The sequence below is a fragment of the Bos javanicus genome, chromosome 8 (genome assembly GCF_032452875.1).
Source record: "Bos javanicus breed banteng chromosome 8, ARS-OSU_banteng_1.0, whole genome shotgun sequence".
Taxonomy (NCBI): domain Eukaryota; kingdom Metazoa; phylum Chordata; class Mammalia; order Artiodactyla; family Bovidae; genus Bos; species Bos javanicus.
The window spans coordinates 105,874,027-105,901,566 of NC_083875.1; the positions used below are offsets into that span (position 1 = coordinate 105,874,027).

At 41.2% G+C, this 27,540-nt stretch overlaps 1 long non-coding RNA gene across 2 annotated transcripts in view; it reads left to right on the forward strand.

The window, feature by feature from the left end:
* The window catches only part of LOC133253215 (uncharacterized), a 76,841-nt gene that overhangs the window by 6,508 nt on the left and 42,793 nt on the right, over positions 1-27,540 (forward strand). For both annotated transcript variants that reach the window (XR_009738240.1, XR_009738239.1), the window contains exon 2: positions 23,980-24,051. This is a non-coding gene — a long non-coding RNA (uncharacterized LOC133253215). The remainder of the gene's footprint in view (positions 1-23,979; positions 24,052-27,540) is intronic.

The following is a 27,540-nucleotide window of genomic DNA, read 5'->3' on the forward strand; positions in this document are numbered from 1 at the left end:
CCCAGAAAAATAAAGTCTGACACTGTTTCCACTGTTTCCCCATCTATTTGCCATGAAGTGATGGGACCGGATGCCATGATCTTCGTTTTCTGAATGTTGAAAAAGTTTAAGCCAACTTTTTCACTCTCCACTTTCACTTTCATCAAGAAACTTTTCAGTTCCTCTTCACTTTCTGCCATAAGGGTGGTGTCATCGGCATATCTGAGGTTATTGATATTTCTCCTGGCAATCTTGATTTCAGCTTGTGCTTCTTCCAGCCCAGTGTTTCTCATGATGTACTCTGCATAGAAGTTAAATAAGCAGGGTGACAATATACAGCCTTGACGAACTCCTTTTCCTATTTGGAACCAGTCTGTTGTTCCATGTCCAGTTCTAACTGTTGCTTCCTGACCTGCATGTAGGTTTCTCAAGAGGCAGGTCAGGTGGTCTGGTATTCCCATCTCTTTCAGAATTTCCCACAGTTTATTGTGATCCACACAGTCAAAGGCTTTGGCATAGTCAATAAAGCAGAAATAGATGTTTTTCTGCAACTCTTGCTTTTTCCATGATCCAGTGGATGTTGGCAATTTGATCTCTGGTTCCTCTGCCTTTTCTAAAACCAGCTTGAACATCTGGAAGTTCACAGTTCACGTATTGCTGAAGCCTAGCTTGGAGAATTTTGAGCGTTACTTTTCTAGCGTGTGAGATGAGTACAATTGTGTGGTAGTTTGAGCATTGTTTGGCATTGCCTCTCTTTGGGATTGGAATGAAAACTGACCTTTTCCAGTCCTGTGGCCACTGCTGAGTTTTCCAAATTTGCTGGCATATTGAGTGCAGCACTTTCACAGCATCAATTTTCAGGATTTGAAAGAGCTCAAGTGGAATTCCATCACCTCCACTAGCTTTGTTCATAGTGATGCTTTCTAAGGCCCACTTGACTTCACATTCCAGGATGTCTGGCTCTAGGTGAGTGATCACACCCTCATGATAATCTTGGTTGTGAAGATCTTTTTGTACAGTTCTGTGTATTCTTGCCACCCCTTCTTAATATCTTCTGCTTCTGTTAGGTCCATACCATTTCTGTCCTTTATCGATCCTTAGTCTCCTTTAAAGATTCTTTCTAATATCTTTATTTCTAAACACTGAATGTCTAGGACTCAAATCTGGGATGGTGTCTCTGTCTATACATACTCACTGGTTAAGCATTTCCTACTCCAGCCTTTTAAACTGCCATGCCTGTGATTACTCCCATATTTTACCTGCATCATGGTGTTATAGCCCCTGAATGCTAGATTTTTATAACCAACTGCACATCTTCACACAGACGTATTGTATGTTTTTTTTTAAATTTTTAAACTTTACATAATTGTATTAGTTTTGCCAAATATCCAAAAGTATCCACCACAGGTATACATGTGTTCCCCATCATGCACTGTCCAGAATTGAACTTGTAATATTTTCCCATCATACCTGTATTAAACCTACCCTACCCATAACATCACTTTCTACATTGTACATTATGAATCATGGAAAGGCCATCTTTTTCTTTTCTAAGGCCAAACACATAACCTTATTCTCTCTCTTCCTCTCCCCCTTAGGCTTTCTTTCTCTCCCTCCCTTTCTCTCTTTCTCTCTGATCCATCCATCTTTGGCTTTACCTTCTTACCCCTTCCACTGCTCTCTCCTTGGTCCAAACTTCCATATCCTTTGACATGGCTTATTTTAATAGCCCATGATCTGTTTAACCTGTCTCCACTTCTATTCCCTTCAAAATGTTCTTAGTGTACTAGCCGAAGTAGTCTTTTAAACTTATATCCATGACATCCCTTATTCAGTTTCCTCCAAAAGTGACCTCTCTCATTCACAGTGAAAGCCAGTGTCCAAAGCACAGCCAGTGTGGCCCCACATTCTCTGCCCATCATTGTTGCTTCCTTGACCATCTATCCTAATACTCTTCTTTTTTTTCTCTCTGCTTCAGTCGCATCAGCCTCCTCAATACAGCAAGTGTCCTATCACCTTTGAGACTTTGTGTTTTTTATGCCATCTGCTTTGAACGCTCTTCCTCCAAGTGGTTTCATGACTCACTTTCTTCCAAGATTAACACAGAGGCATTGTCTAGGTTTGACCCTCTCTGGCCATTTACTTCCCACACCTCCAACAATTCCTGTCCTCCTTTCTTATTTTATTTTGTTCTCCTTAATCTTTTCTGACAGTAACATAGTATTTTGCATGGGTTTTCCCTTGGACTACGAGTGTCAATGATCTTTATGAGTGTCAATGACCCATTCTCAGCACCAAGAAAAGCCCCTGACACATAGTACATATTCGACAAATGCTTAATGAATAAATGATTGGTTGGAAGGATGGATAGATAAGCAGGACTTCTCAGGAAGGTGGGAAGCTCCCTGCCACTGGGTGTCTACCATTCAAGGATGCTGAATATAAGACTTTTGCATAGGCTTGGTTATTTCCAACTCCATGATTATATGAATGTTACAACTTAAGTGGTTTGGAGATTTGGATGTAATTCTGTGGTACTGACAATTATAGAGGAAAAAGCAGCATGACATAAGGTTTATACCTTAAATATTCAAGAAATTATACATGACCTAACTCCATCTTATGGATGAACCACTTGTGTCCCAGAGGTTGCAAATAATCTGTTCTATGTTACATAACTAGTAAGTGGTAGCAGAGAGAGCTAATGAAAGTAGCTGTCTCCAATAAACCACACTTAACCCTGGTTTGAAGTCTGGATCTATGCAAAATCTTGTGGGCAATAATCATTCTTCTTTACTTCTGTTACCATAGTTGAAATTTATTTTAAAGAAGACTCACTTTACCTTGATTCTGAGAAAGTTCTTTCCGCATTAGGCACGTGTGCTTTTTTACCTATGTTAATTATTTTTTTAAATATTCTTTTGCAGCAGTGTTTCTTGAGAAAGAAAAACAACATGGGTCCAAGGGAGTGTCATTCTTCAGGTTATTTATGAAAGCCAGTAGAGCATTTGGAAAGCACTCTGCCTTGCTGTCCTCAGCTACGACCTGAGGACTAGGCCTCATGCTGTTCCTTTCGCCGAGGGTTGTACATTTGATCCAAGGAAGGTGAGGTAATGAGGCCCAAAGAGGTGATGACTCAGCAGCTGAACAACAAACAGACCCTTAAAAACTCCTGAATTGGAGACCAGGGTGCCCACTTTCTTCTGTGGTGACAAGGGAGTGACCTGGGCTTTGCCTTAGAAACCCCTCGTCCCCTGGGGCCTTATGAAGACTGCACACAGCAGAGGTCTTTGGGAAGCTGAACCCGAGGACACCAAGAAGGACGGTTCAGTCTTCAGGGGATGGCTCCTCCCCTTAGGTACAAAACACATTTGCCAATACTTTGAAGTGGAAAGAAAAACCACATCATCAGCTCCCAGGGGAAATCCACATTCAACATCAGCAATGGTCATATCCTGGGTGTTACCCCTTAAGTCTTTTTCGGATTCAACCCAGCCACCTGGCCTCAGTTCCAGCCCCCACTTCTCTCTGGCAATATTACTGTCAAGCTGGCTTGACCTCCTAGTGATAATGTAAAACCCACACCTCCACTCTGCCACCCATGCAGAGAGACTGAGTGGCCTCATCTTGCCCTGCTCCGCTTCCTTTCTTGTTTTCAACCCACATGGAAAACTCTCTCTTCAAAAGGGGAAAATCATGGGCTCCTGACATCATTACCAAGAGTGTGTGGATCAGAGGGTAGGGGTTGTGATGCATTTGCTTACAGAAGGTTGGCAGGAATGAGGGGCGTGTATGTGAATCACTCAACACAAGGTGAAAATATTGGTGGAAAAATCCAGCCACCTGATGACTCTGAAATTTATTTAAATATAGTATCCATGACCCATGTTTCCAGGGAATTTAAAACAGTGGTTTCCATTGACCACACAATCCAAATTCCAAAGAATCACATACTTAAGTGTTCTTTTATGGACTTGACACCAGAGGAGGAGGAGGAGAAAGGAGAGAAAAAGGATCAAAATAGTTCGCAGTGATATGTAAATAGCTTAGCCATGTGCTGTGTGTGTGTGGTGTGTGTGTCTGTCTGTCTGTGTGTGTTTGCTGAAGTTTGTTGGCCTAAAGGAGAATACAAAGTATTTGGGGCCTGCCAAGGTATATGGTTTCTTTTACATTACTCTATCATATTAGGAAATCTTTCAGCCTCCCCCAGCATCCAAGACACAAAGAACTCAAGACACACGTTTGCCAACAAAAACTACCGTTTCCAGTCTCACTCCTGTGGGGCCCAGCTCAACACCACGTGTCAAGTAGCTTCCTGCACACCCATTGTTCACCAAATGTCCTTTGTCTCTTTAACACACTTGGCTCACAGTTTTAGAAGCTAACATTTTCTAACTGAGGACTTTCTGTTGATGCTGCAGGAGAAAAGGGCAACACAACAAAGGTAGGTTTCCTAAGCGATTCTGAACTTTCAGAGTGTAGTGGTCACAAAATCTGGGATGCTTCAGTGACTTTGTGCAACTTTGGAGTCTTACAGAAACCTCTCTTGGCCCTCCTCCAGTTTTCTCTCCATTTTGTGGATGTGGTTGATCTGTTAGGACACATGTTCCCAATTTCCTCTTCTCCCCCTCCTTTGACGAACATCCTTATACTATTTTCCTTTGGTACTCACCCCTGTACGCCATATTGGATCTATGAGACCTTTGATGTTATGGGTTCAACTTCTCAGAATGCATTTCTGTTTTCAGTCAGACTCTGTGCTGCCAACTGTGTCTGGCACTTGAAGAACAATTGAGGTAGGGAAGGTACAATTGATCTCTCAGAAGAAAAAGTCATACTACCCTGATCTACAAATCTCCATTTGACATCTTTCTTCTGCTCTGTCCACATTTTTCTAGGAAAGTTGATTCCTGATATCCTAAAAAGTATCCTAAATAGCCTTTCCTATAGAGTGGGCTTCCCTCATGGCTCAGACAGTAAGGGAATGGCAACCCACTCCAGTATTCTTGCCTGAAGAATTCCATGGACAGAGGAGCCTGGTGGGCTACAGTTCATGGTGTCGCAAAGAGTCAGACACGACTGAACGACTGACGCTTTCACTTTCCTAGAAGGTAAATTGACTATATATAAAGTTTTATTCATTCATTCATTCACTGCCTGTTATGAGTTAATTATTATTTTTTTCCTCCTTCTGCCTTGAACAATTTTATCTCTCAAACTTGCTGCATTTAATAAATATAAACCATCCCTCCCACCCTGAAGATGGTGCATATTGCTAATGAATAAAAATGAGGCTGGTCTCTTCAGTTCAGTTCAGTCACTTAGTCATGTCTGACTCTTTGCAGCCCCATGAATCACAGCACGCCATGCCTCCCTATCCATCACCAACTCCCGCAGTTTACCCAAACTCATGTCCATTAAGTTGGTCTTGCCATCCAACCATCTCATCCTCTGTTGCCCCCTCCTCCTCCTGCCCTCAATCTTTCCTAGCATCAGGGTCTTTTCAAAGGAGTCAGCTCTCCACATCAGATGGCCAAAGTATTGGAGTTTCAGCTTCAGCATCAGTCCTTCCAATGAACACCCAGGACTGATCTCCTTTAGGATGGACTGGTTGGATCTCCTTGCAGTCCAAGGGACTCTCAAGAGTCCTCTCCAACACCATAGTTCAAAAGCATCAATTCTCCTGTGTTCAGCTTTCTTTATAGTCCAGCTCTCACATCCATACATGACTACTGAAAAAACCATAGCCTTGACTAGATGGACCTTTGTTGGCAAAGTAATATCTCTGCTTTTGAATATGCTGTCTAGGTTGGTCATAACTTTCCTTCCAAGGAGTAAGCGTCTTTTAATTTCATGGCTGCAATCACCATCTACAGTGATTTTGGAGCCCCCGAAAAAATAAAGTCAGCCACTGTTTCCACTGTTTCCCCATCTATTTTCCATGAAGTGATGGGACCAGATGCCACGCTCTTAGTTTTCTGAATGTTGTCTGATCTAGAGTGTTCAAATGTGACATTTAAATTAGTCTTGGTGACCTGAAAATGAATGAATGACTTATTCCATAAGACTTAGAACAATGAAAGTCATTGGTAACTCCAATATAACCCTCAAGGTAGTTTTCCAGTATGTTTAGGGATTACCACTTGCAATGTTCACATATTTGGTTTTAGCCCAAGAACATTTTAAATATCTAAATCCAAATTATGTTCAATAAACTCTGTATCATTTTCCAATCTAAATCCCTCTGTTCTTTTTTATGGGTTCTATAACTGGCTGTTCCAATGTTTGTGGGACAGCTTCAACCTGGATTCCCACAGGAGTTTCTAGCTTGGCAAACCTAAAACTGAGCTTCCCCTCCTATCCCTCTGCCCCCATCCCAGCAGATGGTGGAACCATCCACAAGTCACATAGCCAGAAGCCAGGAAACTATTCTTGACACACTGTTATCTCTTTCCTCTTAAGTCCTACCATCCCCAGAATCCTCGTAAGGCTCCCTCTTCACACTTCCTTACAGGGTGGCACCTTAACTCTATCATGTGAAAGTTACACCTTTCTTATTATTTGTTCAGTTACAATAACCTCCTAACTGGGCTGTGTACTTGAAATTATATCCCTTCCCTTCTATTTGCGAACCGGAGTGATATTCCCTATGCACCACGCTATAGCTTAAATCCTTCCCTGTGAAGTTCCTCGCTGTCCTCAAGAGAATTTCGACTGACTCTTTCTTTTAGGTACAGGCCCGTCTATCTCTTTGATAGCATTACCTTCCGTAAGCACTCTCTGCTATAAACATACTTGCTGTTGTTTAGTCACTCAGTCATGTCGGACTCTTTGTGACCCCATGGATTATAGCTCGCCAGGCTCCTCTGTCCATGGAATTCTCCAGGCAAGAATACTGGAGTGGGAAGCCATTCCCTTCTCCAGAGGGTCTTCACAATCCAGGGACCATACCCGGATCTCTTGCATTGCAGGTGGATTCTTCACTGTCTGAGCCACCAGGGAGACTGAACTTCCTTTAATTCTTCACATGAGTCATTGTTTCTCATTCAGAGATATCCATGCCTTTCTATGTACTGCTTTTGCCTTGGGCATCCCATTGCATGTAAAACATGGAATATTTTACATACATTGGTGCTCCTGTAAAACATTTTGCACCATTTAAAACATTGGTGCTCCTGGTACCACCTACATACTTCTGTGCTGAGTTCATTCATTAAATGATTATGGAGTGCTTCCCTGGTGGCTCAGAGATTAAAGCGTCTGCCTGGAATGCCGGAGACCTGGGTTCGATCTCTGGGTCAGGAAGATCCCCTAGAGAAGGAAATGGCAACCCACTCTGGTACTCTTGCCTGGAGAATCCCATGGAAGGAGGAGCCTGGTAGGCCACAGTCCATGGGGTCGCAAAGAGTCGGACACGACTGAGCGAATTCACTTCACTTCACTTCACTTACCCACTATGCTAGGCACTATGCTAGACATTTGGGATAAAGAATCAGACACCATCCTTTTGCAAGGGTCAGAGTGTAGAAGAGAAATAAGAGGATCAATAACCATAATGGGTGGCAAACTGGAAGGAAGAGGATGGCGTAAAGGAAACAGTTATGGTTGACAAAAGAATTGGCTTTCTAATCATCACGACCAGAAGGCTCAGTGACAGAAACCAGATGCTGAAGGTTTTGCAAGTTTGAATAAAGGTTGCTCTCACAAGCCTAAGGTGAGTGCATCCTTACTGCAGTAACAGTTCGGAACCTTGCTTCCTGATCACAATGTAAGCATTTATACATGTAAGCATGAACACAGTGTAACAACAGCAGGGGCTATTGTTGAGGTTTTTTGATAGTTTTGACAATAAGGAATCTTTTGTTTAGACCAGAACTTGGAGTTCATCTACCTTATTCCCCCAACAAATACTTTAATCTCCTTAATAAAATTTCTACATGTGATCTTTCAATCTCCACTTCGATATCTCCTATTGTGAGAACCCCACTCCAGCTATGAAGAGACAAAGAATATTGTGTTCAAAACTCATTGATAAATGTTCAAACCCTGCTTCACTCATGCATTGATGATAAATATGCAGCTATCTCAATTCCCTTGTTTGTTCATCTCTGTATTAGAATGAACCCTAGGTTACAGGGCTACATATTGAAAAACTGTGATCGAAAGTATGCAAAATTTCTCAGCACTGCAGCTAACACATAGCTCAGTTCAGTCGCTCAGTCGTGTCTGACTCTTTGTGACCCCATGAACCACAGTACACCAGGCCTCCCTGTTTATCACCAACTCCCAGAGTCCACCCAAACCCATGTCCATCGAGTCTATGATGCCATCCAACCATCTCATCCTCTGTCGTCCCCTTTTCCTCCTGCCCTCAATCTTTCCCAGCATCAGGGTCTTTTCAAATGAGTCAGCTCTTCGCATCAGGTGGCCAAAGTATTGGAGTTTCAGCTTTAGCATCAGTCCCTCCAATGAACACCCAGGACTGATCTCCTTTAGGATGGACTGGTTGGATCTCCTTGCAGTCCAAGGGACTCTCAAGAGTCTTCTCCAAACCCACAGTTCAAAAGCATCAATTCTTCGGTGCTCAGCTTTCTTCACAGTCCAACTCTCACATCCATACATGACCACAGGAAAAACCATAGCCTTGACTAGATGGACTTTGTTGGCAAAGTAATGTCTCTGCTTTTGAATATGCTGTCTAGGTTGGTCATAACTTTCCTTCCAAGGAGTAAGCACCTTTTAATTTCATGGCTGCAATCACCATTTGCAGTGATTTTGGAGCCCAGAAAAATAAAGTCAGCCACTGTTTCCACTATTTCCCCATCTATTTCCCATGAAGTGATGGGACCAGATGCCATGATCTTCATTTTTTGAATGTTGAGCTTTAAGCCAACTTTTTCACTCTCTTCTTTCACTTTTATCAAGAGGCTTTTTAGTTCTTAATTTTCTTCCATAAGGATGGTATTATCTGCATACCTGAGGTTATTGTTATTTCTCCCAGCAATCTTGATTCCAGCTTGTACTTCCTCCAGTCCAGCGTTTCTCATGATGTACTCTGCATATAAGTTAAATAAGCAAGGTGACAATATACAGCCTTGATATATTCCTTTCCTATTTGGAACCAGTCTGTTGTTCCATGTCCAGTTCTAACTGTTGCTTCCTGACCTGCATACAGGTTTCTTAAGAGGCAGGTCAGGTGGTCTGGTATTCCTGTCTCTTTCAGAATTTTCCACAGTTTATTGTGATCCACACAGTCAAAGGCTTTGGCATAGTCAATAAAGCAGAACTAGATGCTTTTCTGGAACTCTCTTGCTTTTTCAACGACCCAGCGGATGTGGGCAATTAACACACAGTAGGTGCACAGTGACCAGCGGTGCCCTACACTGAGTGCTGCTCTCTCCTGCATGAAACACCTCTTAGGCTTCACCCTCGCATGGCATTTCTGCTTTTACATGCGGCTGGTAGCTATAAAGTTTGCCATCTTGCTTATTAAATTTAACTAACACCCCCCTAGAGATGCATAATCAAGTGATTTTGGCATGTGAAATAAAATACAGCAAATGTTATTGCTATGATTATTCAGCTGCCAGAAAATTTTATAGGAGTACTCAGATGATGGGTTACATAGGAAACTAGGGTAAATAAAAGGGATTTTTGCAAACTTGTAAATGGTTCATTTAACCTTATTCTTTAGGGAGAGAGAAGAAAGACTTTACCTGCCTCCCTTTTGAAAGAATGAATGTTAGAATTTTGCACTAGGCAACTCAGAAAGTTTTGTTTATCTGTATATATATTAAAGGTCTCTTCTCAGCCTCTGGACACATTCACAGACATCAGAAAAAATAAAAATACTGGAATATTTTTATTGTCTTTTACAAATCTTACCCCTACTAGAATGTTAGCTTTGGAAAGACAAATATTGTATGTATATCCTTCAATGTACTAACACTAGCAAATTGAACAGAACTTGACCCTGAATAATTAAATAAAATAATTCTTGTTAAATATGCTGACATTCTTATGCCAAGTAAGTACTTGAATAAAGCAGTCTTCATTCTAAAAATGTTTTACATGGAATGGGGGGTTGAAATGGGAGGAAAGGGCACATATGTATGAGGCTTTCAACATCTTGTAGAAAAAGACAAAAAAAAAAATTAAAAAGCAAAGTAAAAACTGAATGCCCTAATAGAAGCTCATATTTAACCTATGAAATAGTTGTCAGCTTTCTAACATGAGGATACAGATAGAATTGCTGACATGAAAGAATGCTAAAAATACACTTTGATTGAGGAAAGGTATTTACATAATGACCTAACACATGTTTGTATCTTGAGATGGTGGAGGGTGGATAGTTTTATTCCTTTCCTTTCATTATTCTGTGTAAACTTTATATTTAAAAAAAAATCTTTTTACATCTTATTGATTACAGAAGTCTTTTCCCTCAGGAGAAGAATTCTCTATCTTTTTAGTTTGTTATAAACATAGTTTTTGCTGTTGGCATTGTCCCACAGCGATTACTTCCAAAATGTTTTATTGACAAATACTGTATTTGACTATCTCACTTGGGCAAGAGCTTCGCAAAAACTTCTAAATGTTTTTGTATTAATGATTGGTTATTAGCAATTAGTAATAGAAACTAGGAATTTAATCAGTTACATTGAATTTATTTAATATATGTTATTCTCTTTGGAAAACTCAGTTTGAACACAGGTTAGGAAATGACCTTAAATTTCTGTCTAAAAAAAAGTCTCTCACTCTTGCTGTCTTCTCACCACAAACCACCCCCATTCTTTAGAATGATGTTGGCATAAAATTCCCATTGCTTCTTTAAACAAAAGAGGAAATTAGCTATTCTTTGGCATAAAAAAAAATTTACTCTAAGAAGTATGTTAAATATGTTTTGATTATCAGAAGATAAAGAAAAATAAATTTAGGCAATATTTTTGGTGGCAGAAATAAAATGTACCCTTTATTTATTTTACCTTTTTTATGGAAACATAGTTTATTTATATGTTTCAGGTGTACAACATACTGATTAGACATTTTTATAGATTGCATCCATTATAAAGTTATTATAAAATATTGGCTATATCCTGTGTGCTATACATTATATCCTTGTATATTCTTTGTTTTATACCTAGTACTTTATATCTCTTGATCCCTTTGCTGTTAATGATACTAATAAAAAAAGTCAATTTTGCATTGAATGTGGGGACTGTGAAGCACATAGGGACGCGTGTATCATCGTCTTTGTGTTGGTATAGTCTTGCACGCCCCGTCCTCCCCCGAAACCACCATTCTACTCCGTTTCTTTGATTTGCCTGTTTTAGATATTTCATAAGTGAAGATATTTGTCCTTCTGTGACTGGCCCGTTTCATTCACCATAAGGTTTCCAGGTCCATTCATGATGTCGCATGTGGCAGGATTTTTTTCGCACTGAATCATATCACATTGTACACATAAGCCACATTTTCTTTATCCATCCATCGAAGGACATGGATTGGCTATTTTGAATAAAGCTGCAATGACTATGAGAGTAGATACCTCTTTGATATCCTGATTTCAGGTCTTTTGGCTATATAACCATAAATGGTAATTGTATGGTAATTCTATTTTTAATGTTTTGAGGAATTGCTGTACTGTTTTTTTATTGAAGCTACACCATTTTACATTCCCACCAGCCAACAGTGTGCCAGGATTTCAATTTCTCCATATCCTTGTTGACACTTGTTACCTTTTGTTTTTGTTTTGATATTATCTGTCTTAACACAAGTGAAGTGATATCTCATTGTGGTTTTTATTTGCATTTTCCTCATTGTTAGTGATATTGAGCATCTTTTCACATACTCATTGGTGATCTGCATGTCTGCTTTAGAGAAATATCTATTCAAGTCTTTTGCCCATTTCAAAAATTGTTTTTCTATTGAGTTGTTGAAATTTATTACGTATTTTGAATATTAACCCCTTATCCAATATATGATTCGCAAATATTTTCTCCCACTTCATAGCTTGTGCTTTTAGCTTCCGAGATCAGATGAGATCGGGCGCCTTCAGGCTGATATGGGCGGAGACGGCTTGTGTTTTTATTATGCTGGTTCGTCCTATGCAGACGCTTTTTAGTTTAATACAATCTCACTTGTCTATTTGGAGAAGGCAATGGCACCCCACTCCAGTACTCTTGCCTGGAAAATCCCATGGACGGAGGAGCCTGGTGGGCTGCAGTCCATGGGGTCACTCGGAATCGGGCACAACTGAGCAACTTCAGTTTCACTTTTCACTTTCATGCGTTGGAGAAGGAAATGGCAACCCACTCCAGTGTTCTCACCTGGAGAATCCCAGGGACGGGGGAGCCTGGTGGGCTGCTGTCTATGGGGTCGCGCAGAGTCGGACGCGACTGAAGCGACTCAGCAGCAGCAGCAGCAGCAGCAGCAGCAGTTGTCTATTTTGCTTTTGATGCTTGTGCTTTTGGTGTCATCTCCAAGAAATCATTACCTGGACCAGTGTCATGAAACTCCGCTCCCCATGTCTCCCTCTAGGATACTCACGCTGTTAAAGTGAAGTCGCTCAGTCGTGTCGGACTCTGCGGCCCCATGGACTGTAGCCTACAGGGCTCCTCTGCCCATGGGATTTTCCAGGCAAGAACACTGGAGGGGGTTGCCATTTCCTTCTCCATGCTGTTAGTAAGCGTGGGATCTTCATGCGGTTAGTAAGTGTTAAGTGAGTCATTTGATCCCAGTTCTGTCCTTGATGGGTCACTGATGAGCAGCAAGACAGTTAAGCCCGGTGGGCCTCCATTTGCACACCTAGGAAATGGGAGGTGCTATCTGACACATAATTCTCAGGGTTGTAGATAGGATTTAATGAGATGCTGTCTGGAGAACTGCACTGTAAGCTGTGAAACATTACCACAGCAGTGAGACAGTGCACCCACATAAAACTAAGCTGTTAGCTTTGTTGAAAGAAACACAGCTTGATCTCAGGATGCTGTTAATTGTGTTAATGGGGATATCATTTCTGACAGTTTTGGGTAGCAAATTAAATCAGTCACTAGCCTCAAGGAGTCCCTTGCCCACAGCCACATTCCATCACCCCGCTCAGTTTTCATGGCCACACTTCTCACTGCTTGATGCTTCTTGTCTGTTCTTTTGCTGTGTCTCTTCCCCTGCATTATAACATGGCTGCCACGTGAATGGTGACCCTGTCTGTCATATTCAGTAACGTATCCTCGGTGCCTGAAATAGCCATGGTCATAGACACCTCATGTGTGATTACGGAATAAATAAACAGATACATGAATAAACAGACTTGAATTTTCTGAGCACTAAGAGTACTTGAAAGAAAACATGTTTATTTCTATTTTCCAGTTAAGATTTAGGGTGAGTAATTGGCACAAGTGGTTATAAAACAAATCCTGCCTTTCCTTCTTTGTCCTTCCACCTACTTTTGCTTCTGCCCAGGTATGTATTAACCTGGAAGATGGAATCTTCTGGGATCTAAGAAGATGAAAGGTAGAAAACTGCATGTGAACAGGCCCTGCTGGGACCAGATTTTTATTTTTCAATGGCTCTTGAGAGCCGTAGCAGTTCCCTCTCCATTCGTAGTCCTTTGCTGGGTTCCTGAGCCATGGGTGGGGCAGGGGTGTAAAGCTCCCCATCACTGGCTTGAAGGAGTTCAGCGTCCAACTGGGCAGGCCATCAAGGAGGAGATAATTGTAACAGAAAGGCAGAAACATGGCATTGAGGAGCCATAGTGAAGGAGAAGGAGAAACCCAAGAAAGCTTCCCAGGGGAGGTGACCTCTGAAAATAGAAACCGTGTGAGCCAAGGCACAGCAGCTTGAAGCAGCATCATGAGTTATAGCAACATTCAAGGCAAGGAGACACAGTCATGGGTGGCACGCGGCGAGACAGAGAAAGGGGGTGGGTTTCTCACGGCTATGCTGGCCATTTGAAACTTTCTGCCAGCGTCCGCTGTCTTGGTCTGGCTCTAGGATTTCTGAGACACCTAAATCTGTCGCTCTCATCAGTCCTAACCATCCTATCTTTTTCCATGTAGAACTCACTACACAACCATAGGCTCTCCTTACGCAATTCTCAGGTCAGCCCTCCTACACCATTAATGAGGCCACTCTTTGTTCCCAGGGAAAGAAAACCAACTTGACTTAGTTTGTGCCAAAGGAAGGTGATGTTTGTTTGCTTGTTTTTGTCTGACGTAACTGAGAAGGACAAGAGTTGAACTGGAAAAACTAGAATGGTTTCTCCATGAAGCCACTAGCAGCTTTCAGGATCAAATTTTTCCAAGAAAAGAGAGAGTTTTTCCCTCCTGGTTTCAGCTGGAAAACAAAGATCACAGTCAAGAACCCTTGTTGGCTCAGTGTCAGCCAGGCATCGTGCTGAGCGGTGCTTGCTCTGGAGTACACATTACTGAGGGGAGAAAAGGTGGGAGCTGGGAGGAAGGACAAATGCCTGGATGATGTCTGGGAGGGGAAATGCAGAGGAGAACAGTGTAGACGTGGATCCTAGGATGACTGTTAGAGGCCGCGCCACGTGCTCAGTCATGTCAGACTCTTTGTGACCCCATAGACTGTAGCCTGTCAGACTCCTCTGTCCATAGAATTTTCTAGGCAAGAATATTGGAGTGGGTTGCCATTTCCTCCTCCAGAGGATCTTTCCAACCTAGGGATCGAACCCACATCTCCTGTGTCTCCTGCATTAGGAGGTGGATTCTTTAGCTATTGAGCCATCGAGGAATCCTGTCATGGGCTGTGAAGCCATCCAAATTTGTCTCACTGCATCATCCCTTCCTTTTAATTTGTTGTTCAGCCACTAAGTCGTGTCCAACTCTTTGCAACCCCACGGACTGCAGCACATCAGGCTTCCCTGTCCTTCACCCCTCCTGGAGCGTCCTCAAACTCATGCCCATTGAGTCAGTGATGCCATCTAACCATCTTGTCCTCTCCTGTCCCCTTCTCCTCCTACCTGCAATTTTTCCCAGCATTAGGGGCTTTTCCAGTGAGTCGACTTTTCACATCAGCCACCTTTTAATACCATGGTTTCTCATGCAGTGCCTATTGCTAAGTACCAGAAACCTTCTTGAAGCACAATTATAATGAGAATGAAGGCTGACTATGTAACTCACATGAAATAAGAGAAGACACCAGACTGGACGAGGGAGCAGAAGGGGGCATTAGTTGGAGGCAAGGATGGATGAGGGAAGTGAGGAAGAAACCATCACAAAAACAGGACCATCAGATCCCCTGCGGGGAAGAAGAAATAGATCTGCATTCCTCAGGGGGATGCTGAGAACATCCGTATGGGACCAGAAGATTTCTAATGTCCCTGCAAGGTAGACTACTCAGTGAGGCTGCGTAGTCTTTCTCTGCAGCTGCAAGAAAGCATACCCGGGCAGTCTTTCACCAAGTGTAGGATCATCAGTGGTTCCAATGGTACCCGCTGCCCCCACACACCTACACGGCAGGTAATGAAAGTCAGAGATGCCTTCTCCAGAGGGCAACACAAGGTCCTCCTGGCCCATGCTTGAGTTCAGACCAGGTTTTTGGAGTCAGGTGGGTGTGTGCAGATATTTTTAAGCTACAAGACTCAGTGCCACTAAAAAAGCCAAACAGCTGAGCCTTTCTTCCAGGCTTCTGAAGACACACGTCAGCGTGCAGGTTTGAGTGAGGAGTATGTTCCCTTGGCGCTCCGCCCAGGCCCCTCTATGTTTCTGCCAGAGGTGGCGAAGAGTGGGAGGACACAGCTCATTGTGGCCAACCTCAGCTCCCCGGCATGTCTGGCTCCAGCAACCACCAAAGGTTAAAATAATTTTAATAAAGTCTTAATGAACAGCTCAAAGCCTCAGAGTTATTCCTAGGTCAGTGGAGTTGAAGGCAGAGTTCTGAGATCAGTCCATTTTGTTAGAACCATTTTACAGTCATTGGTTCATGTCAACCGCTCACCCGTGAAACATTGGAAGGGCATTAAAATTTCTATTTATAGTAAGGATAAGAGTTTTGTGCTAAGCACTTTGCAGGCATGATCTCATTTAGTTCTCAAAACAATGCTGGAAGAGCACTCTTAGGATTATCCCTGTTTTACGGATAAGTACACTGAGGCTTAGCAAAGTTAAGTAACTTTCCACAGGGACCTGGAAAGTAAATGGCAGTGAGTGGACTCAAAGCCAAGTCTATCCAACCAAGAGCAAGGCCGTGTGCTTTGTATGTTCACTTGGTTTTAGCTATGTCATATGTAGTCCTTGGGCCTCCCAGGCGGCTCAGTGGTAAAGAATCTGTCTGCCAATGCAGGAGATACAGGAGACGTGGGTTTGATCCCTGGGTTGGGAAGATGCTCTGGAGAGGGAAATGGCAACCCACTCCAGTGTTCTTTCCTGGAAAATCCCAAGGACAGAGGAGCCTGGTGGGCTACAGTCCATGGAGTCACAAAGAGTTGGACATGACTGAGCACGGACACACATCCACAGATGGAGTCCTTACCAATGTGTCAGGCCTCATATTAATTATGGGGCCACAGAGATGAATAAAATCATATTTCTGTCCTCAAATTGCTCGTGGTCTAATAGAATAGATTTAAAAAATCAATCATTATACTACAGTAGCATATTGAAAATAAATAAATAAAATGTCTTAAGGCAACCCTAGAGAACCTGTCAGAATGCCCCGGGAAGGCAGTTAACCCATTCTAGATCATTAGAGATTTCCTGGCTGGGGTGATTCTAAGCCAGGTTCTGAAGGATGAGTAAGGCTTGGTCATTTGAACAAAGCAAAGATGGAGCAATCAAGTCATAAGAAACCAAGAGTTTGGCGTATTTAGGGAGCTTCCAAGTAGTGCAGTGAAGCTTGCATCTACATAAAGCACGCAGAGCCAGTGAAGGAGTTTATTTGGGGAGAACTCAGAGCTGCATACGGGGAAGCTCACACTGGCAGCACCTTGGCCCAGTGCTGGCAGTAGCAAGCTCAGAGCGGGGACTCCGGTTAAACGCCTGCCAGCCACGCATCCTGTGTCTCTTTTGGCATCAGTGGGTGCACTGCCTGTGTGAACACTGATGTACGTGGCCAGCGCCGCGATCAAAACCCACCTGTTTTCCATCTGCTCGTTTTCACCTTCGAGGGTCCAACTAGTCTCCTGTAGGTCCCTACAAAGTTATTCAGGCACGGAAATTGAAAAAAAAAAAAAATCCTGAAGTTTGTTTTTTTGTGGTTGCAGCTGATTAAAACCACATTTGACAGAGTGTAAGGAGGAAAATGCCCTGGTATTTGAAGGCAGCGTGTCAGAGGAGGTGAACGATTAGGTGCCTTCATCTGTACTATGATATCCTGTGCTGATCCAGGAATTGGCCTGCTGGAATTCTTCTTGAGGCTGGGAATATACAGAAAGATCCTCGAGTCCTGGGACATCTCCCTTCAAAGCTCCTCGGATGGTACAGTTAAGCTGCCTGGCCCATGAGCCCATGGCTTTCCTCTACAATCCTGTGATTGTGGCAATGTTTCACATCCTGCTTTGCCTCCATTAGGGGAAGAAATACAGTAAATCACCCTCTGGAGGAAGAAGAGCTGATGTGATTGATCTATCAAAAAAAGAAAGGTTAAAGGAACTGTGTAGCGCACAGTTGGATAAAGAATTAAGAAAAACAACAGCAAGGTTTGCAGATTTGGGGAGCTGCTCTTGGGAGATGTTAGAGGAAGGTGGTACAGACGATTGGAGACAGAATTCAGAGGAAAAAAGAGACACAAATAGGTATTGCCTCTCTCCAGATGAGAAATTGTATGTACCCTAATACACTTAGTGTTCACAGTAATATTGGCGGGTGAGTATTATTAGCTTCCTTTATGGTGGCCCTAGTGGTAAAGAATCCACCTGCCAAAGCAAGAGACACAGGGAACGCAGGTGTGATGCCTGTGTCAGGAAGAACCTCTGAAGTAGGAAGTGGCAACCCATTCCAGTATTCTTGCCTGGAATGTTCTGAGACAGAGGAGCCTGGTGGGCTACAGTCCATGCAACCGCAGAGTTGGACACAATTGAGCAGTTGAGCACACACAGAGAGGACACTGACACTCAGAGTAGTTACACTACTAACACAAAAGCAAGCAACACTTAGAACTGGACGTGGAGCAACAGACTGGCTCCAGATAGGAAAAGGAGTTTGTCAAGGCTGTACATTGTCACCCTGCTTATTTAACTTATATGCAGAGTACGTCATGAGAAACGCTGGGCTGGATGAAGCACAAGCAGGAATCAAGTTTGCCGGGAGAAATATCAATAACCTCAGATATGCAGATGACACCACCATTATGGCAGAAAGTGAAGAACTGAAGAGCCTCTTGATGAAAGTGAAAGTGGAGAGTGAAAAAGTTGGCTTAAAGCTCAACATTCAGAAAACGAAGATCATGGCATCTGGTCCCATCACTTCATGAGAAATAGATGGGGAAACAGTTGAAACAGTGTCAGACTTTATTTTGGGGGGCTCCAAAATCACTGCAGATGGTGACTGCAGCCATGAAATTAAAAGACGCTTACTCCTTGGAAGGAAAGTTATAACCAACCTAGATAGCATATTCAAAAGTAGAGACATTACTTTGCCAACAAAGGTCTATCTAGTCAAGGCTATGGTTTTTCCTGTGGTCATGTATGGATGTGAGAGTTGAACTGTGAAGAAGGCTGAGCGCTGAAGAATTGATGCTTTTGAACTGTGGTGTTGGAGAAGACTCTTGAGAGTCCCTTGGACTGCAAGGAGATCCAACCAGTCCATTCTGAAGGAGATCAGCCCTGGGATTTCTTTGGAAGGACTGATGCTAAAGCTGAAACTCCAGTACTTTGGCCACCTCATGGGAAGAGTTGACTCATTGGAAAAGACTCTGATGCTGGGAGGGATTGGGGGCAGGAGGAGAAGGGGACGACAGAGGATGAGATGGCTGAATGGCATCACTGACTCGATGGACGTGAGTCTCAGTGAACTCCGGGAGTTGGTGCTGGACAGGGAGACCTGGCGTGCTGCGATTCATGGGGTCGCAAAGAGTTGGACACGACTGAGTGACTGAACTGAACTGAACACAATTAGTAAACTATGCAGGTGAGTCTTCTTTAACTCAAGTCTTTTAGACTACCAACCCCTTGTTCATGAATTTACTACATAAGAAGGGAATCTGTATTTTTTTATAGAAGTATAGTTGATTTGTAATACTATGTTAGTTTCAAGTATACAACCAAGTGATTTAGCTAAATACATATGTATAAATCTATATTAGCTTTTCAATTATTTTCCTTTATAGTTGATTATAAGACATTGAGTATAGTTTCTTATGTTACACACTAAAACCTCGTTGTTTCTTTTGTATATATAGTATATTTGTTAATCCGCTGCTCCCAATTTATCCCTCCCCCACCTTCCCCTTTGGTAACTGTAAGTTTATTTTCTATGTATGTGAGTCTGTTTCTGGTTTGTAAATTCATTTGGACTAGTTTTTAGATATCACATATAAGTGACATCATACAATATTTGTCTTTTTCTGACTTAGGAGTTGGTGATGGACAGGGAGGCTTGGCGTGCTGCGGTTCATGGGGTCGCAAAGAGTCAGACACAACTGAGCAACTGAACTGAACTGAACCTCACTTAATATGATAATATTAAGTGATAATCTCTAGGTCCACCCATGAGCCAAACAGCACTATTTCATTCCTTTCTATGGCAAGTATCACCCCACTGTACACATGGACCACTTCTTATTTATCCATTCATCTGCTGATGGTCGCTCAGGTTGCTTCCATGTCTTGAGTATTATAAACAGTGGCACTATGAATATCGCGTTGCATGCACCATTTAGAAGTAGAACTTTCATCTTTTCTGGATTTATGCCCAGGAGTAGGATTGCTGGGTCATATGGTAAGTCTGTTTTTAGCTTTTTAAGGAATCTTCATAGGGTTTCCATACTTGCTGTACCAGTTTACTTTCCCACTGGCAGCGCAGGAGAGTTCTCTTTTTTCCATTCTCTCTCCAGTATTTATTACATGTACGCTTTTTGATGGTGGCCATTCTGACCAGTATGAAGTGACACTTCATTGTAGTTTTTATTTTAATTTCTCTAATAATTAGTGATATTGAGCATCTTTTCATGTGCCTGTTGACCATCTATGTGTCTTCTCTGGAGAAATGTCTGTTTATGTTTTCTACTTTTTGATTAGGTTGTTTGGCTTTTTTGTTTCTGAGTTGTATGAGCTGCTTGTATATTTTGGAAATTAAACCTTTATCTGTCACATCATTTGCAAATATTTTCTCCCATTCTGCAGGTTGTCTTTTCATTTTTTTTTATGATTGCCTTTGCTGTAAAGGACTTCCCTGATACCTCAGTTGGTAAAAAAAAATCTACCTGCAATGCAGGAGATCCCAGTTTGATTCCTGGGTTGGGAATATTCACTGGAGAAGAGGTAGGCTTCCCATTCCATTATTCTTGGGCTTTCCTTGTGGCTCAGCTGGTAAAGAATCCGCCTGCAATGCGGGAGACCTGGGTTCAATCCCTGGGTTGTGAAGATCCCCTGGAGAAGGGAAAGGCTACCCACTCCAGTATTCTGGCCTGGAGAATTCCATGGACAGTCCATGGTGTCGCAAAGAGTTGGACACAACTGAGCAACTTTCACTCACTTGATGTGAAAAACTTTTTAAGTTTAATTAGATCCCTTTTGCTAATTATTGTTTTCATTTCCATTACTCTAGAAGACGGATCCAAAAAAATATCCTGCAATTGATGTCAGCGTCCTGCTTATGTTCTCTTCTAGGAATTTTTTTTTTTTTTTTTATACAGGGTTATTGTTACCATCTTTCTAAATTCCATATATATGCGTTAGTATACTGTATTGGTGTTTTTCCTTCTGGCTTACTTCACTCTGTATAATAGGCTCCAGTTTCATCCACCTCATTAGAACTGATTCAAATGTATTCTTTTTAATGGCTGAGTAATACTCCATTGTGTATATGTACCACTGCTTTCTTATCCATTCATCTGCTGATGGACATCTAGGTTGCTTCCATGTCCTGGCTATTATAAACAGTGCTGCGATGAACATTGGGGTACACGTGTCTCTTTCCCTTCTGGTTTCCTCAGTGTGTATGCCCAGCAGTGGGATTGCTGGATCATAAGGCAGTTCTATTTCCAGTTTTTTAAGGAATCTCCACACTGTTCTCCATAGTGGCTGTACTAGTTTGCATTCCCACCAACAGTGTAAGAGGGTTCCCTTTTCTCCACACCCTCTCCAGCATTTATTATTTGTAGACTTTTGGATCGCAGCCATTCTGACTGGTGTGAAATGGTACCTCATAGTGGTTTTGATTTGCATTTCTCTGATAATGAGTGATGTTGAGCATCTTTTCATGTGTTTGTTAGCCATCTGTATGTCTTCTTTGGAGAAATGTCTATTTAGATCTTTGGCCCATTTTTTGATTGGGTCATTTATTTTTCTGGAGTTGAGCTGTAGGAGTTGCTTGTATATTTTTGAGATTAGTTGTTTGTCGGTTGCTTCATTTGCTATTATTTTCTCCCATTCTGAAGGCTGTCTTTTCACCTTGCTAATAGTTTCCTTTGATGTGCAGAAGCTTTTAAGTTTAATTAGGTCCCATTTGTTTATTTTTGCTTTTATTTCCAATATTCTGGGAGGTGGGTCATAGAGGATCCTGCTGTGATGTATGTCGGAGAGTGTTTTGCCTATGTTCTCCTCTAGGAGTTTTATAGTTTCTGGTCTTACGTTGAGACCTTTAATCCATTTTGAGTTTATTTTTGTATATGGTGTTAGAAAGTGTTCTAGTTTCATTCTTTTACAAGTGGTTGACGAGTTTTCCCAGCACCACTTGTTAAAGAGATTGTCTTTAATCCATTGTATATTCTTGCCTCCTTTGTCAAAGATAAGGTGTCCATATGTGCGTGGATTTATCTCTGGGCTTTCTATTTTGTTCCATTGATCTATATTTCTGTCTTTGTGCCAGTACCATACTGTCTTGATAACTGTGGCTTTGTAGTAGAGCCTGAAGTCAGGTAGGTTGATTCCTCCAGTTCCATTTTTCTTTCTCAAGATCGCTTTGGCTATTCGAGGTTTTTTGTATTTCCATACCAATTGTGAAATTATTTGTTCTAGCTCTGTGAAGAAAACTGTTGGTAGCTTGATAGGGATTGCATTGAATCTATAAATTGCTTGGGTAGTATACTCATTTTCACAATATTGATTCTTCCAATCCATGAACATGGTATATTTCTCCATCTATTAGTGTCCTCTCTGATTTCTTTCACCAGTGTTTTATAGTTTTCTATATATAGGTCTTTAGTTTCTTTAGGTAGATATATTCCTAAGTATTTTATTCTTTTCGTTGCAATGGTGAATGGAATTGTTTCCTTAATTTCTCTTTCTGTTTTCTCATTATTAGTGTATAGGAATGCAAGGGATTTCTGTGTGTTGATTTTATATCCTGCAACTTTACTATAATCATTGATTAGTTCTAGTAATTTTCTGGTGGAGTCTTTAGGGTTTTCTATGTAGAGGATCATGTCATCTGCAAATAGTGAGAGTTTTACTTCTTCTTTTCCAATTTGGATTCCTTTTATTTCTTTTTCTGCTTTGATTGCTGTGGCCAAAACTTCCAAAACTATGTTGAATAGTAATGGTGAAAGTGGGCACCCTTGTCTTGTTCCTGACTTTAGAGGAAATGCTTTCAATTTTTCACCATTGAGGATAATGTTTGCTGTGGGTTTGTCATATATAGCTTTTATTATGTTGAGGTATGTTCCTTCTATTCCTGCTTTCTGGAGAGTTTTTATCATAAATGGGTGTTGAATTTTGTCAAAGGCTTTCTCTGCATCTTTTGAGATAATCATATGGTTTTTATTTTTCAATTTGTTAATGTGGTGTATTACATTGATTGATTTGCGGATATTGAAGAATCCTTGCATCCCTGGGATAAAGCCCACTTGGTCATGGTGTATGATCTTTTTAATGTGTTGTTGGATTCTGATTGCTAGAATTTTGTTTAGGATTTTTGCATCTATGTTCATCAGTGATATTGGCCTGTAGTTTTCTTTTTTTGTGGGATCTTTGTCAGGTTTTGGTATTAGGGTGATGGTGGCCTCATAGAATGAGTTTGGAAGTTTACCTTCCTCTGCAATTTTCTGGAAGAGTTTGAGCAGGATAAGTGTTAGCTCTTCTCTAAATTTTTGGTAGAATTCAGCTGTGAAGCCGTCTGGACCTGGGCTTTTGTTTGCTGGAAGATTTTTGATTACAGTTTCAATTTCCGTGCTTGTGGTGGGTCTGTTAAGGTTTTCTATTTCTTCCTGGTCGAGTTTTGGAAAGTTGTACTTTTCTAAGAATTTGTCCATTTCTTCCTCGTTGTCCATTTTATTGGCATATAATTGTTGATAGAACCCCAGGGTTAGTAGAAGGAAAGAAATCTTAAAAATTAGAGCAGAAATAAATGCAAAAGAAACAAAAGAGACCATAGCAAAAATCAACAAAGCCAAAAGCTGGTTCTTTGAAAGGATAAATAAAATTGACAAACCATTAGCCAGACTCATCAAGAAACAAAGGGAGAAAAATCAAATCAATAAAATTAGAAACGAAAATGGAGAGATCACAACAGACAACACAGAAATACAAAGGATCTTCTAGGAATTTTATAATGTCACGTGTCAAATTTAAGTAGTTAAGTCATTTTGAGTTTATTTTTGTATATGATGTAATGGGGTGTTCTAACTTTATGGATTCACATGGCCCTGCACAGGTTTCCCAATACCACTTTCTGAAGAGACTGTCTTTTCCCCATTGTATATTCTTACCTCCTTTGTCAAAGGTTAATTGACTATAGGTATGTGGGTTTATTTCTGGGCTCTCTTTTCTATCCCAATGATCCATATACCTGTTTTTGTGCAATACCATGCTATTTTGCTTACTGTAGCTTTGTAATATTGTCTGAAATCTGGAAGGGTTATGTCTCCTGCTTTGCTCTTTTTCCTCAGGATTATTTTGGCAGTTCTGGGTCTGTTGTGGTCCCACGCAAATTTCTGAAGAACTTGTTCGTGAATAATGTCGTGAGTATTTTGATAGAAACTGCTTTGAATTTGCAGATTGCTTTGGGTAGTATGGCCACTTTCAGCGCACTCTTTTAATCCAAGAGCACTGTCTATCTTTCTATTTCCTTGTGTCATCTTTGATTTTCTTTATCAATGTTTTATACAGTGTTCTCAGTGTGTAAGTTTCCACTTCCTTGGTTAGGTTTATCATTAAGTAGGTTTTATGCAATTTTAAGCAGGGTTGCTTTTTAAAATTTCTCTTTCTGATATTTCATTGTAAGTGTAGAGAAAGAGATTTCTGTATATTAACCTTATATCCTAACACTTTGCTGAATTCACTGATGGATTCTAATGGTTTTTGTATCCAATCTTTGGGCTTTTCTTTATAAAGTATCACATCATCGACATATAATGGCAATTTTACCTCTTCCCTTCTGGTTTGGATAACTTGTATTTCTTTTTCTTGTCTGATTGCTAGGACTCCCAATGCCACACTGAATACAAGTGTCTCGTTCTAGACTTTAGCATGAAGGCTTTCATTTTTTTGAACATATCATATTCTGTTGACTGTGAATTTGTCATAAATGGCTTTTGTTACATTGTGATATGTTCCCTCTATACCCAGTATGGCAAGAGTTTTTATTATCAACAGATATTGAGTTTCATTGTGCTTTTCCTGCATCTCTTGAGATAATCCATGTCGCTTTTGTCTTTTCTTTTGTTGATATGGTCCATCCTTGTGACCCTGGAATGACTCTAACCTGATTATGGTGTAGGATCCTCTATGTATTGTAGGATTTGTTTTGCTAATATTATTTACTAAGTATCATGACCCTCTTTTATGAAGGGTAAACTGACACTCAGAGATTAAATTATGAGTTTGCAAAATGATGCAACTAGGAAATGGCGCAAGGTAGTTTTGAACTCAGGTCTGTTAGACTCTGAACCTCTTGTTTTTGAACTTACCACATAAGCAGAGAATCTGTATTTTTGAGGTTGGCTGATTGGATGCAGACCTGATAATTTGATCAAGTCTAACTTTAATACAATTCTACATGTGAAACCAGGATTTTAGTCTTTGCTGTACGGTTCACTGAAATAAAATAAAACATATCATTGAGGAATCAAGTCAATAGGGAAATCAAATCATCTTTCTCAGAGGTTATAACCCAAAACAATGAAAAACAGTCTAAAAATGGTCATCTCATCTTTTGGAAGAGGAAGTGTGATATGGGGGTTCACAAGGTCATACTGGCCTGAGTTTAAATTATATATCTTCCCGTTTTCAAGCTGGATGATCTCAATCATGTTCAGTCATGTTGTATATATTTTTATCTCTCTCAGCTTAATTATTTCATCTGTAGAATGAAGATGGCCTTTCCTACCTCACAAGTTGGTACCAGAATTAAATGGGGCAGTTTTGTTTAAAAAAAAAAAATGAAAGAAAGAAAGAAACAGCTAATATAAGAGCCTAGCAAACAGCAGGTACTCAGTATATGCCTGGTGGCTTTAAATTGTCAATAGGATGAAATGGTGATGATACTTTGCTGTGAGTGTTATCACTGTTTCCACGGCTACTGTTATTGTTGCTGCTGTAAAGTCTTCCTGCCTGTAAGAAAGAAATTCCCTTGATTACCCTGATGGAAATTGAGTGTCTAGCTCTTTCTTTGATTCTCCCCTCCCCCATACTCCTTTGGCTTTCTTCCACGGAAGCAGAAGGAGACTGTCAGGGAAGAAACGCACACACAGGCACGCAAACGCTCGACAGCCAGAGTGGCGGAGCGCCTCTGCCAAAATCCACAGCTTTATGCCAGGGGCAAGCATACGACTTTATTTTCCCCGCTAGGATGGACTTGTGCTGTCACAGCAAAAACTGATCTTCTGTTTGTGGGAAATTATGCAGAGTTCCCTCTTGTCTGTGCTGGGGAAAATTCAAGTCCAAAGCCTTGCTCACAGATTCTGGCAAGTGGCTCTCACTTTATATCTGTTGATTTTTTTTTACCCACAAATATTTACTGAGCACCTATTATGTGCCAGGCACAGGGCTAGTCATGAGGAATATAACACTGAGCAAAAGTATACTTAACCCCTGGTTTTATGAAGTCTTAGTCCAGGGTGTGGAGAGAAGGGGAAGATAAATAGGAATTAAATACTCATAAAAATGTGATGGCAGCTAAGATGAGAAAGATAAGTAAGACTTGAACAGGTGAAGAGAGAGGAAAAAGTGTCCCTAGTCACAGTAAACTTATCTATTATTTCCCCAGTTATATGCAATATTATAAATCTTAGAGACGGAGAAGGCAATGGCACTCCACTCCAGTACTCTTGCCTGGAAAATCCATGGATGGAGGAGCCTGGTAGGCTGTAGTCCATGGGGTCACTAAGAGTCAGACACGACTGAGCGACTTCACTTTCACTTTTCACTTTCATACATTGGAAAAGGAAATGGCAACCCACTTCAGTGTTCTTGCCTGGAGAATCCCAGGGGCAGGGAAGCCTGGTGGGCTGCCGTCTATGGGGTCGCACAGAGTCAGACACGACTGAAGTGGCTTAGCAGCAGCAGCAAACCTTAGAGAATAGCAGATTGATGGACTGAAGAGAAGTGATCTGAGTGTGAAGGGGTCTGGGATTTTGATGTCTGACTTGGGGTCCAATCCCAACATTGCTGTTTATGGGTTAACTGAGTAATTCTGAATTTTAGGTTCTAATCTGTTAAATGGGAATAATCCTTGTAAGGCCTAAGATAAATAATGCATAGAAGTCTGTTCTCTGTCTTCACAACTCTCCTCACCTCTGCTCTCTGGTTAACTCCTACACACATGTAAGGCTTAATTTTAAACACTTTTTTCTCAGGAACATCTTTGACCCTCCTAGACTAGGCTAGATCCCTCAATTATATAGCACAATATATAGAACCATGGACTTGCACTTGCTACACTGATCATGAAATATGTTTTCATGTATGTAACTGTCTTCCCCACTTAACTTTTTGATTGCAGGGACCATGCATCATCCCCAGGTCTAGGCATATGGCTGAGTCATAGTACATGTTTGGTATAAAGCTGAATAGTTAAATGTGCTGGGGAGCACATGCCTGGCAGAGAGTAGGGCTTTAGTAAGTGGAGTTTGTAATGGTTATATTGTTTGATGTCAGTCGTCCAGAATACTTCTGCGTAATGAAAATCACTGACAATAATAATAAAGATAAACCATGACTTAGGTTTATGACAATGGTGCCCCTGTTATTTTACAGCTCAAGAGTTTCTGCCTTCACCACCATCTCAGAGACAAACATTATCTGAACTTCTCTCACTTCTACTTTCTTATCCTGTCTATTCTCACTTCCCAACTATATTCTACTTACAAATGCTGAAGTCCCTGAATACAGAATCATCCTATTTATTCTAATATCTGAAGTCCCTGGCTCAGTAAATTTGTGATCCCAAAGCACCATTGATTATAAATTCCTCTAACCTTCTACTGGTTCAGCACTTACAGCTTCCAAAA